Genomic DNA, 12,643 nt, shown 5'->3' on the forward strand with positions numbered 1-12,643 from the left:
AAGAAGTTCCTCCTCAACTCTGTCCTAAACTGACTCCCCCTTATTTTGAGGCTGTGTCCTCTAGTTCTTGTTTCCTTTCTGAGTGGAAAGAATCTCTCTGCCTCTACCCTGTCTAGCCCCTTCATTATCTTGTATGTCTCTATAAGATCTTCCCTCAGCCTTCTAAACTCCAATGAGTACAGGCCCAATCTATTCAATCTCTCCTCATAAGCTAACCCCTTCATCTCCGGTATCAACCTGGTGAACCTTCTCTGTACTCCCTCCAAGGCCAATACATCCTTCCGCAAATAGGGGGACCAAAATTGCACACAGTACTCTAGTTGCGGCCTCACCAGTACCTTGTACAGTTGCAGCATGACCTCCCTGCTTTTATACTCCATCCCCTTCGCGATAAAGGCCAACATTCCATTTGCCTTCTCGATCACCTGCTGCACCTGCAAACTGAGTTTTTGCGATTCATGCACAAGGACCCCCAGGTCCCTCTGCACAGTAGCCAGACAGAACCATGAAGTTTGCACTGAATATAGATTCAAGAGGAAATACAAAGAAAATTAAATAGGGTTGATGATGTCAGACATTTTGATTTGATTTATTATTGTCGCATGTATTGGTGCACAGTGAAAAGTATTGTTTCTTGCGCACTATACGCTTTTCCGACATAGGCTTTTGGGCTGGATACATATTCCCAATCCTACAGACTTTCACTGGCATAACTGTCGCCAATTGAGATGTTAATTTTTAACCTTGGTGCAGATATGTATCCCTTTGTTCCTCATACTGGTGAAGGTGAGAGATGCATGCTATTGTTTTTCTGCCGTTGAACAAGATGACAACATTTTGAGAAGTCCCAACTGGCGGGGCGGATTGTAATTTGAGAATTTCTTGATGAATGCTTAACTGGGTGAATTCTTCCACTTCTTTGTCAAAGTGATTTTGATTTGATTTATTATTGTCACATGTATTAGAATACAGTGAAAAGTATTGTTTCTTGCGCACTATACAGACAGAGCATACCGTTCATAGAGAAGGAAAGGGGAGAGTGCAGAATGTAGTGTTACAGTCATAGCCAGGGTGTAGAGAAAGATCAACTTAATACGAGGTAGGTCCATTCAAAAGTCTGACGGCAGCAGGGAAGAAGCTGTTCTTGAGTCGGTTGGTACGTGAGCTCAGACTTTTGTATCTTCTTCCTGACGGAAGAAGGTGGAAGAGAGAATGTCCGGGGTGCGTGGAGTGGAAGAATACAGTTCCTAAAGGGTGTATTTAAAGCTTCCATAAAGCTTTTAGAAGCTTCCACATAAAAGGTGAATGTTGTATTGTGCGAATATCTGATTTCCTCCAGAATATCATTTTTGAAGATTGTGTCGCCTCCGCCATTCTGTAGCTGTCTAATGCAGTGCAGCAAATACTGTACAGTATGGTGCACCGTTTGCAAAGATATTTTTGGAATCGCAGGTTGGTGGCTGATGGTACAGCTGCTGCACCCTGTTGTTTTGTTTTGGCGGATTTTCCTTCCATGGTGGCATTTGTTTTTTCACATGTGACTCATTTGCTCCAGTTGATTTGTGTCTCAACCCCCATCGCCAGCGAAGTAAAGTTTGTCCAAACCTCTGTCTGTTGTTTGTATCCTCTCCCATGCCTAGAGATGCTTGGCCATCCCCACGTACCCCCCCCGGTCTTCACTGGTTGGCTCCCGGTCACCCAGTGCTTGAAAGTTTGAATTCCTGATGGGCTTTAAATCCCTCTGACATCCCGATCATTCCTATCTGTAACCTTGGCCAACTCTAATGACCCCTTGCTGATTGTGTTCTTTTTGACTTTGGCTTCTTGTGCGTTCCCACCTTCCCATCACATTGCCATTCGTACAAAGGGTAGTGGAAATCTGGAATCCTCTTTCCCAGCCTCTGCAGCTTGGAAATTTTGAAACTGAGCTTTATGGGTAAGGATATTTAAGATTACGGAACCAGGTCAGTAAATGGAGTTGAGGTTCTGTCAGGATCTAACTGAATGGTGGACAGGTATGAGAAGCTCAATGGCCTTTTCTTGCTGTATTCCATCGGTGACCTGGTCCTGCTCTTAAGCACCACTCCTCTCCTCCAAAACACCAATTGATTTGATTTATTATTGTCACATGTATTAGTATACAGTGAAAAGTATTGGTTCTTGCGTGCTATACAGAAAAGCATACTGTTCATAGAGAAGGAAAGGAGAGGGTGCAGAATGTGGTGTTACAGTCATAGGTAAGGTGTAGAGGAAGATCAACTTAATGCGAGGTAGGTCCACTCAAAAGTCTGATGGCAGCTGTTCTTGAGTCGGTTGGTACGTGACCTCAGACTTTTGTATCTTTTCCCGACAGAAGAAGGTGGAAGAGAGAATGTTCGGGGTGTGTAGGGTCCTTAATTGTGCTGGCTGCTTTGCCGAGGCAGCGGGAAGTGTAGACAGAGTCAATGGATGGGAGGCTGGTTTAATATCTCCCCATTGACCAAACTCGGAATCACTCCTAATCTTTGTTTTGGCTTGACTGCCTTCCATAACCCCCTGTGAAGTGACTTTGGAGGTTGCACTGTTAAAGGTGAAATGAGAACAAGTTTTTATTGACACCAATTCTGTTCTCTTATCTTTTGCTTCACCCTCCATAACTTTGGGAAGGTATTGTATCAAAAGTGCCACGCTTCTACTGTTTTGAGAACCCTTGTATACAATTTTGGAGCTCCGTATTTATGGACTCCTGATCAAGGCTGTGATATAATTTGAAAATAAATTTGAAAATGTTATTATGTTCAAACTGTCTTCAAATATTTTTTGATAAGTGAAAGATATAAAGTTTATTATCTGCTACAGTTTTATTTTTGTTTATTCAGTTCCTCTCCGGTTGGTGCTTGGAGTTACAAGCTTGGGTGTTAGATCCTGCGTATCAGGGTCAGGTCATGTTCTGAGTTGAAACTCCAGTGCATTCCTGACAAATGCTTCATTGTCGGAAGTGTTGTTTTCCAAATAGGACGTGAGGCCGAGAGTCCTTGCTAACTTTGATAGTCCTGGTGAGCATTAAAGATCCCACGATTTTATTTGAAAACTCATGTATCAAAGTGCCAAACACTCCTCACCCAACCAATATGGTCATTCATCTAGTGATTGTTGTGGGAGATTTCTATGACCAAAATGGCTGCTATGTTTATCTATCTAAGCAACAATTGATTGGATGAAGCACTATCACATTTCAGTGTGATGGGGGGTATATTTGATATAAACAGTTTTCAGTTCTTGGTGGAATAGCAGTTGTAGTTTATAGTGAGAGTGCAGATGGTTGGATAAAGAGCATGTGCATCTTGGGTTTTAGGATATGGGAAAGGTTTCTGAAACTTTCATATCAAGGTCAATTGTGTTTTTTTTTGTACCTTAAAGTTTTGAAATAGTTCAATTTTAATAATCTTTCCAGATTCCTGTTTGCTCCTGTTCCGGTTTTGGATAATATTGTAGAGCACTATAAAAGAATGGGAGAAGAGGAACAAGGAAATTATTTGGGAGCAAAGTTTAAGTGGAGCAGGAGAAAAAAATGTGTTGGAGGAAATAAGGTTCAACAGCGCATGAGATGTGGGCTGGATCTGTACGACAGAATGAGAGAAGCAGGTCTATACAACTTGATTTCTCACAATCTGCTTGTGAAATTCATTTGTGAGGAACATAGAAACCCTACAGTACAGAAAGAGGCCATTCGGCCCATCGAGTCTGCACTGACCACAATCCCACCCAGGCCCTACCCCCATATCCCTACATATTTACCCACTAATCCCGCTAACCTACGCATTTCAGGACACTAAGGGCAATTTTTAGCATGGCCAATCAACCTAACCTACCCATTTTTGGAATGTGGGAAGAAACTGGAGCACCCGGAGGAAACCCACGCAAACACGAGGAGAATGTGCAAACTCCACACACAGTGACCCAAGCCGGGAATCGAACCCAGGTCTCTGGAGCTGTGAAGCAGCAGTGCTAACCACTGTGCTACCGTGCCGCCCAGGAAGTAACCAGAGGGAAGCTGATGCTTACCTGTTCGGGGGAAAAGTCAGAGCTAAGCTACATTACTCTCTTGCCTGCCTCTCGGTAGCTGCCTTTGTAGAACATAAAGTTTATTTATTAGTGTCACAAGTAGGCTTACGTTAACACTGCAACAAAGTTACTGTGAAAATCCCCTAGTCGCCACACTCCGGCGAGGGAGAATTTAGCATGGCTAATGCACCTGACCAGCACGTCTTTCAAACTGTGGAAGGAAACCGGAGCACCCAGAGGACACGCAGGCACCAGGGAGAATGCGCAAACTCCACACAGACTGCGACCCAAGCTGGGAATTGGGTCCCTGGTGCTGTGAGGTAGCACTGCTAACCACTCCGCCCCTGTGCTGCAAAGGCAGGAAATTAGAAGCAGATCCACACCCTCTTCTCCCATAGGAGTTTGGATGGGAGAGCAGTGGTTGAAAATTTATTAGATGCAAACTTGAAGCATTCCATTTGATCTGGGGGCTTTGGACTATTTGACTTTTCAAACAGACAGGGAGTGGCGCAAGAACAGATTAGGGCAAATGTGAGCAAGTGAAGTTAACTTCAGTGGCATCAGGTGTCCTTTTGTGAAAGATCCCATACCTTAATTCTACTGTGGTTTGGTATATTTTGCTGCAGGTCAGTCATTTTTGTTGGCTTCTTGCCTGCTGCCTAGCGCGACTTCATCCTGAGCCCTATAATCCCATGCTGTTCAGTTGCAACACTGGCGAAGAATTGCACTTTCAAAATGCCAGTGCAGCAATATTTCGATTAGTATATGGAGAATGAGTTGAATTTGTGCTTCCACGCTTGTCATCTGCCCCTGCCAGCTCCAGCCACTGAGTGAATTATTTCACCCTATCCCTTAATCGGTTATCTAAGATTAAAACCTAAGGTGATCAAAACTCCATCTGAATAAGCAATCCATTCCCTCCAAATTGCAGTCTCTGTTGGTTTCTTTTTTCTCCCTCTCTCAACCATGAGTTCACTAATGACGGGGAAGAAACTTTAAACACAACCTGCACAAATAGTTTGTTTACCTAACTTTGAGCATTGCCCAATTTGGAAAGTAGCAGAACTTCTGCTTATATTTATATCTGTCACGTGCCTTGTAAGCTGATATCATCTTAACGTAGCCCTATCACTCACCAGGATGTCATGCTCCTGTTTATTGCTACTGCCCACAGTAACGAGTGGAGCAGATAGCACGTTGTGCTTGCTGGGCAGGGTTGTTCAGAGATATTGCGAGAAATGTTCCTGTTCTGACACTGTTTTTAAGTCAGGCATTCAAGGTGGGTGATAAAGCAATCACTTGTATTCTGATGGTTATTTAGAGGTCATTTTATGTGGTCACTAGCGAGACTATATATATATTGCCCATCTGTTCTACATCTCATTTGTATTTTGCATACTGTTTTGATATATTTTGGAAAGTAGTATTTGCTTTAACAATTTAACTTCAATTTAAAATTGGTGAAGGATGTTGATGAATGTGGATACATTTAGGCTGTAACGTGATTGTAATATATTGTGACTTGCACAGTTTAATTTTTTTAAAGATCACGTGTACTGGGGTACTCACTGAGGTGACTTACTGTTTAGAGCAGTACATGCTGATATTTGTCAATGTTTATACATTTGGCTGTACGTATTATGACCAAGGATCGTGGCTTGTTGTGGAAAGTGATTTGTCATTACTGAGCTTCACGCAGATGCTGCCACTTCCACCATCTTCAGGCCTTTCTGTTTTGTGAAACTAGTACTCATAGCAAGTCCATCGAGCTTTAGGGATTTGTCACGGGATGCCAGGCTGTGCCACATCATTTTACTGGGTTAGAACAATATAAATAGCAGTATAAGATCAGAAATATAGTATTGGTATCTGTAATAGGAAACCAGCTAAAGAGAAATGTGTGCAGATGTAAATGATTTAATATAGGCTGACCTATAGATTTGTTCTTGGTGCTTCAATGAATGAATCCTAAATCAATATCAAGATCTGTTATCATGACTAGAGACATGTGCAATTTAATAGTATTGTTTGTTTCAGCCTTACATGGTCTGCAGGTGCACTATATGCACCTGAAAAATTCAAAACAGACTTTTTGGGAGTGATGTAAGGAAAGAGTGGTAGAAAGGGTGGCACAGTGGTTAGTACTGCTGCCTCACAGCACCAGAGACCTAACACCAGAGTTCCAGCCTTGAGTGACTCTGTGGAGTTTGCATGTTCTCCATGTCTGCGTGGGTTTCCTCCCACGGTCCAAAGATGTGTGGGTCAGGTGGATTGACCATACTAAATTGCCCCTTTATGTCCCAAGGTGTTTAGATTAGCAGGGTAAATATGTGGGATTACGTGAGTAGGGTCTGGGTGGGGTGCTCCTTTGGTGAATCAGTGCCGACTCGATGGGCCAAATGGCCGCCCTCTGCATTGCAGGGATTCTATGATTCTACGTTTGGGGTTCTCTTCCACACATGACACTAATACTAATAATTTTAAATCTGAGATTGATAGTTTCTTGTTCACCAAAGGTATTATGGTGTATGGGGCAAAGGCATGTTCAGTTAAATCACAAATAGGCTATAATCTGATAGAATGGTGGAAAGGAGGCCGGGGGCTAAATAGCCTCTTCCTGTTCCTCTGACCTACGCAGCCTGGGGCAGGTGGAGGACTATGTACAGAAAGGCCCCAAACTTGATTAGAACCGTAGCATACTGTAGAGAGATTTCCCAATGAACCCAGCTGCATCAGGATGGTTCCCACTGCTTTTAGAACCACTGTCTGTATGTTTATTTTTACATATCTTGGGTCTGAAAGCAAAACCCTGAAGGTTTTTTTGGGACATGTAATGTTTACCTGCTCATGTGGGGAAATGTGCCCTGCCAAAACTAGTAGAAAACACTAGTCCCGTGGCACACTGTTTGCAAATGCAAAATGAATTCTTGTAAGGATTGTTACAAGTGCAGAGAAAGCTTCAGCGTTCCCTCTTTGGCACTGAGCTGTCAGGATATGACCGACCATTTTAAATCTTCCTAAATGAGATTAGTTGCTTCATTTCCAGGGTCACCTTACTATCGGCATTTCCGTGAGTCTCACAGTTGGTATGAGTATTTAGCTCAGTGACTGGAAACTTATAAGAAACCCTGGTTGCCCTTAATGAAATTTAAACAGTAATCCATAATTGTTGGAGTGAGCAGTCATGATGGTGCACCCAAGTTGTGATCATTTTCATATTTCTGTGTCTGATGCAAGCTTATGTTTAGTTTATTAGTTTATTTATTAGCGTCGCAAGTAGGCTTACATTAACACTTCAGTTAGGTTGCTGTGAAAAAACCCCGTCACCACATTCTGGCGCCTGTTCGGTTGCACTGAGGGAGAATTTAGCACGGTCAATGCAGCTAACCAGCACGTCTTTCGGACTGAGAGGAAACCAGAGCACCCGGAGGAAACCCACGTGTAAATGGGCAGAATGTGCAGGCTCCGCAGAGACAGTGACCCAAGCCGGAAATTGAGGCAGCAGTGCTAACCGCTATCATGGAGAAAATGCCATTCTTCCTGAATGCAATGACCTTTATTTCAGGGAACAGGCCATACTATATTTTACTAATCCAATGTCTGAAATTGTTGTGATTCATGGGACCAGTTTTGCTACAGGCCTTGGACTGATATCTGTACAGTGGGGCCTAAGTCACTTACAGGCTTCTGTCGCATTTTCAACACGTGTTTGTCGTCGCATCATCAGCTTTCTTAATGTTAGGAAAAAGCAGTTTGGTTCCCTGGAGACCAACATCTGATTTACATTCATCAATCTCCATAATAGTACAGCAAAGTACTGCTGATGCTGGAAGTCTGAAATCAAAACAGAAAAGGTCGGAGATGCTCTGCTGATCTGGAGAGAGAGAATTTTTATTTCAATAGCCATAATTGAGAGACTGAGATTAGATGCAAATCTGTGGCATACAAATCTAATTGGTGTGAATTTTATTTTGTGTAATTCGAGTAAGGTTCAAGCCAGAACATTTATTGAGTGAATGTAAGAATGGAGGACACTGTAATTCCACCGAGGTTTCATCTTATTCTTTGCCTACATGCAGATTTTTGGGCACTGCCCCACCTGAGATATATTGATGTTTAACCCTGCCTCTTGATCAGAACCGAGTCATGGTTCGGTGGTAGCATCTTGCCTCTGCCAAAGATTATGGATTGAGATTGTGCTCCCTAAAGTGCATCATCTCGGCTGACGTTCCAGTGAGCTGTTGGAATTGTCACCTTTTCCATGAGATTTTAAGCCGAGGCCCCATCTGCTTCCTCAGGTGAACATCCAATAACCCATTGCACTATTTCAAAGATGAACAGGGGAGCTCTCCTTGTTGTACAATCTTTTTCCCTCAACCAATATTTAAAAATAAGAGATCATTTACTACATTGCTGTTTGTGGGACCTTGCAGTGTGCAAATTGACTGCCACTCTTCCTATGTGACAACCAAGACAATGTTTTGAGTGTTCTTCTGTGGCTGTAAAATGCATTGGGATATCCTGAGCTAACTTCTAAGGACTCCATAGAAATGCAAGACTTCCTTTTATATCCTCCTCCATAACCATCACTGTGTCACTGATCCAACATCAAGTCTGAGTTGAGCTTTCTACACTTTAATGTTGGGAAGGCTAAGATTGCCGATTCTCCCAGGAGAAACATTGCAACCTATTCATCCGGTCTACCCTTTGCTGTTCTGTTTGGCCATCAGCTGAGTTTCAAATCACTTATCCTGTCCATTGCAAGACCATCTCTTTTTAATAATTGCCCTGCTCTTAAGACTTTCTAAATGCCACTAAACCAAAGATACTGCTCATTGTATCTCCAAGATAAGTCTGAGGTCATGTACCAACCGACTCAAGAACAGCTTCTTTGCTGCTGTCAGACTTTTGAATGGACTTACCTTGCATTAAGTTGATATTTCTCTATACCCTAGCTATGACTGTAAATCTATATTCTGCACTCTCTCGTTTCCTTCTCTATGATCGGTATGTTTTTAACTGTATAGCGCTCAAGAACCAATACTTTTCACTATGTTAATACATGTGACAATAATAAATCAAATGAAGTACATTAGGGCAGCACGGTGCCACAGAAGTTAGCACCGCTGCCTCACATCGATTCCCGGCTTGGGTCACTGTGCGGAGTCTGCACGTTCTCCCCATGTCTGCGTTAGTTTCCTCCGGGTGCTCCAATTTCCTCCCACAGTCCGAAAGATGTGCTGGTTAGGTGCATTGGCCATGCTAAATTCTCCCTCAGTGTACCCAAACAGGTGCCGGAGTGTGGCAACTAGGGGATTTTCACAGTAACTTCATTGCAGTGTTAATGTAAGCCTACTTGTGACACTAATAAATAAACTTGAAGGATGGAGATGATACACTTTTATCGTCTTTATGGTGTGCAATGGAAATTTGTTTATATTTGATATATTCCTTTTATGTTTTGTTCTTCAATAAGTACTATAGGTCACCTCAAAGACACATGATGGTTACCTGCGAGCTACATCCATTAGTCACACCTGTAGGGTGCATCTGTGGAATAAAGAGGTTTTAATGTGCTAATATTTGGATAGTATCAACCATGGCTCAGTTGGTAGCACTGTTGTTTGAGTGAGCTAGGATGTGGCTTCACATAAATTTGAGTCAAAATCTCAGCTGGCGCTACCGATGCTGAGGGAATACTGCACTATTGGAGGTGCTGTCACTTGGGTAAGATGTTAATTAGAAGTCCCATCTGCCCCCGCGGGTGGGCATAATATTGTGGCACCATTTCAAAGAGAAGTTGGGGAGACAATTTAAGCAATAACTTGGGCTATTTTGCATCAAGTTAACATCATTCTGACACAGTTATCAGGAGAGCTAGCGACGGCGCAGCAACCTGCCGCTTTAGTGGCTAAGTTTCAGAGTTTTATGATGTGTTAGAGCAGCAGAAATACATTTATGTTTGATATTCTGAGGAGAATAATAACACCTTTGACTGTTGTAAATCTGCAGTTATATTTGCATGATTTGCTGTTCAGTAAACCTGACCAATTTGTAGGTCTAAGGCACAGTCTGTTTATTCCGGCTCTCTGAAGTTGAAGAGGTCATGTTACGTTTTGTGTATCCTGTAAGCCAGAATACAGCGATCAGGATTCTCTTCCTCTGTGCTATATTTAGGTATATATTTAGTGAACAGAGTAAGTGACACTTAAGTTAAATGCCTAGACTATAAATGCATAAGCAGCAGGCAGAACGAGGTGGGCCTGTATTGATATGCATACGCAACAAGCAGGTTAGACCTGGCCTTGACAGAAGAAAACTCTGAACTAAATCTTTGTTTCATCTTCGCCTATAAGACTCCAGTGTCTCAATTTCTGTAAAGTAATCTATCTGTTATTCATTAAAGAATTTCTGTATTTACTGGGGTCCTTTGGAAATGGCGATAACTTCCTATTCAGCAGTTGGGAAGTTATTTTACACCATTAACTTCCTCCAAGTTGGATAGATTAGTCAGATATTGTATTCTGTAATGTATGGAAGGATAAGTGTAGTTTGTGTTCCTCTGGGACATTTAATATTTATTTTTAAAAAATTGCTTTTTATTCATTCACAGGAATTGTTATGCATCAATAGTTTTAGAATGTATTTGTCCCTGGGAAATGGGCATCACTGGCGAGGTCCATCCCTAACCACCCTTGAGGGTGGTGATGAACTACCTTCTTGAACTGCTGCTGTCCATTTGGTGTATGTACACCCACAGTGTTAGGAAGGGAGTTCCAGGATTTTGGCCCAGTGAGAGTCAAGGAGCTGCAATATAGTTCCAAGTCAGGGTGGTGTGTGGCTTGGAGGGGAACTTGTGGATGGTTTTTCCATGTGTCTGCTGTCCTTGTTCTACTGGCACAGTGGTTAGCACTGCTGCCTCACAGCGCCAGGGACCCGGGTTCGATTCCCGGCTTGGGTCACTGTCTGTGCGGAGTCTGCACATTCTCCCCGTGTCTGCATGGGTTTCCTCTGGGTGCTCCGGTTTCCTCCCACAGTCTAAAAAACGTGCTGGTTAGGTGCATTGGCCATGGTAAATTCTCCCTCAGTGTACCCAAACAGGCACCAGAGTATGGCGATTAGGGGATTTTCACAGTGACTTAATTGCAGAGTTAATGTAAGCCTATTTGTAACACTAATAAATAAACTTTATAGCAGAGATCGAGTTTGGATGGTGCTGTCAGAAGAAGTGTGAGTTGCTGCAGTCCATCTTGTACATTGTGTATACTGCTGTATGCTGGTGGTGGAGGGAGTGAACATTTAAGGTAGTGGGTGGGATGTTGATCAGGCACTCTGCTTTGTTCTGGCTGGTGTTCAGGAGCTTGAGTGCTTTTGGAGATGCACTCATCCAGGAAGTGGAAAGTATTCCACCACATTCCTGACCTGCCTTGTAGATGGTGGACAGGCTTTAGGGGGGTCAGGAAAGATGTTACTGGCTGCAGACTTTTCAGCCCCTCATTTGCTCATGCAACCACAGTATTTATGTGGCTCGTCCAATTAAGTTTTGAGTCGGAAGTAACTCCAGGATGTTCTTGATGTGGAATTCAGTGATGGTAATGCTATTGAACATTAAGGGGAGAAGGTTAAATTCTCTCTTGTTGCTGATAGTCAATCACTGGCACTTAGAATCATAGAAAATTACAGCTCAGAAACAGGCCTTTTGGCCCTTCTTGTCTGTGCCGAACCATTTTATGCCTAGTCCCACTGACCTGCACTTGGACCATATCCCTCCACACCCCTCTCATCCATGAACCCGTCCAAGTTTTTCTTAAATGTTAAAAGTGACCCCGCATTTACCACTTTATCCGGCAGCTCATTCCACACTCCCACCACTCTCTGCGTGAAGAAGCCCCCCCTAATATTCCCTTTAAACTTTTCTCCTTTCACCCTTAACCCATGCCCTCTGGTTTTTTTCTCCCCTAGCCTCAGCGGAAAAAGCCTGCTTGCATTCACTCTATCTATACCCATCAAAATCTTATACACCTCTATCAAATCTCCCCTCAATCTTCTACGCTCCAGGGAATCAAGTCCCAACCTATTCAATCTTGAATGGCACAAATGTTACTTGTCACATATCAGCCTGTTGTCCAGGTTTTAGTTTGTGCGTGCATGGCCTGCCTTACTATCCGAGGAGTCATGAATGGCGCTGAACATTGCAATCATTAATGAACATCCCCACTACTGACCTTGTGATGAAGCAGCTAATGATGGTTGAGCCTAGCACAGTATCCAGAGAAACTCCTGCAGCATTACCCTGGGCCACGAATGATTGGCCTCCAACAAGTGCAATCACCTTCCTTCGTGCTAGGCATGACTCCAACCAATTTTCTCCTGATTCCCATTGACTTCAGTTTTATTAGGGCTCCTTAGTGCCACACTTGGTCAAATGCTGCCATTCCAGAATTCAGTCATATTTTCTCCATGTTTGGTCCGAGGCTGTAATGAGGTCTGAAGCTGAGTGATCCTGGTGGAACCCAAATGGAGCATCTGTGAGTCAGTTATTGCTGAGTAAATGTCGCTTGCTAGTACTGTCGTCCACATCTTCCATCTCTTTGCTGAT

General features: G+C 43.1%; 1 protein-coding gene across 15 annotated transcripts in view; it reads left to right on the forward strand.

Annotated features, from left to right (window-relative positions):
- fubp3 (far upstream element (FUSE) binding protein 3) overlaps nt 1-12,643 on the forward strand; it is a 126,724-nt gene that overhangs the window by 11,454 nt on the left and 102,627 nt on the right. For 6 of the 15 annotated variants that reach the window (XM_078226363.1, XM_078226364.1, XM_078226365.1 and 3 more), the window contains exon 1: nt 5,194-5,323. The exons of the other annotated variants lie outside the window; for them this stretch is intronic. The gene's annotated coding sequence lies outside the window, so the exon portion shown is untranslated. Of the gene's footprint in view, nt 1-5,193; nt 5,324-12,643 lie in introns of those variants that run through there. 15 annotated transcript variants of the gene reach the window in all.

Source organism: Mustelus asterias, chromosome 13, assembly GCF_964213995.1.
Source record: "Mustelus asterias chromosome 13, sMusAst1.hap1.1, whole genome shotgun sequence".
NCBI classification, from domain to species: domain Eukaryota; kingdom Metazoa; phylum Chordata; class Chondrichthyes; order Carcharhiniformes; family Triakidae; genus Mustelus; species Mustelus asterias.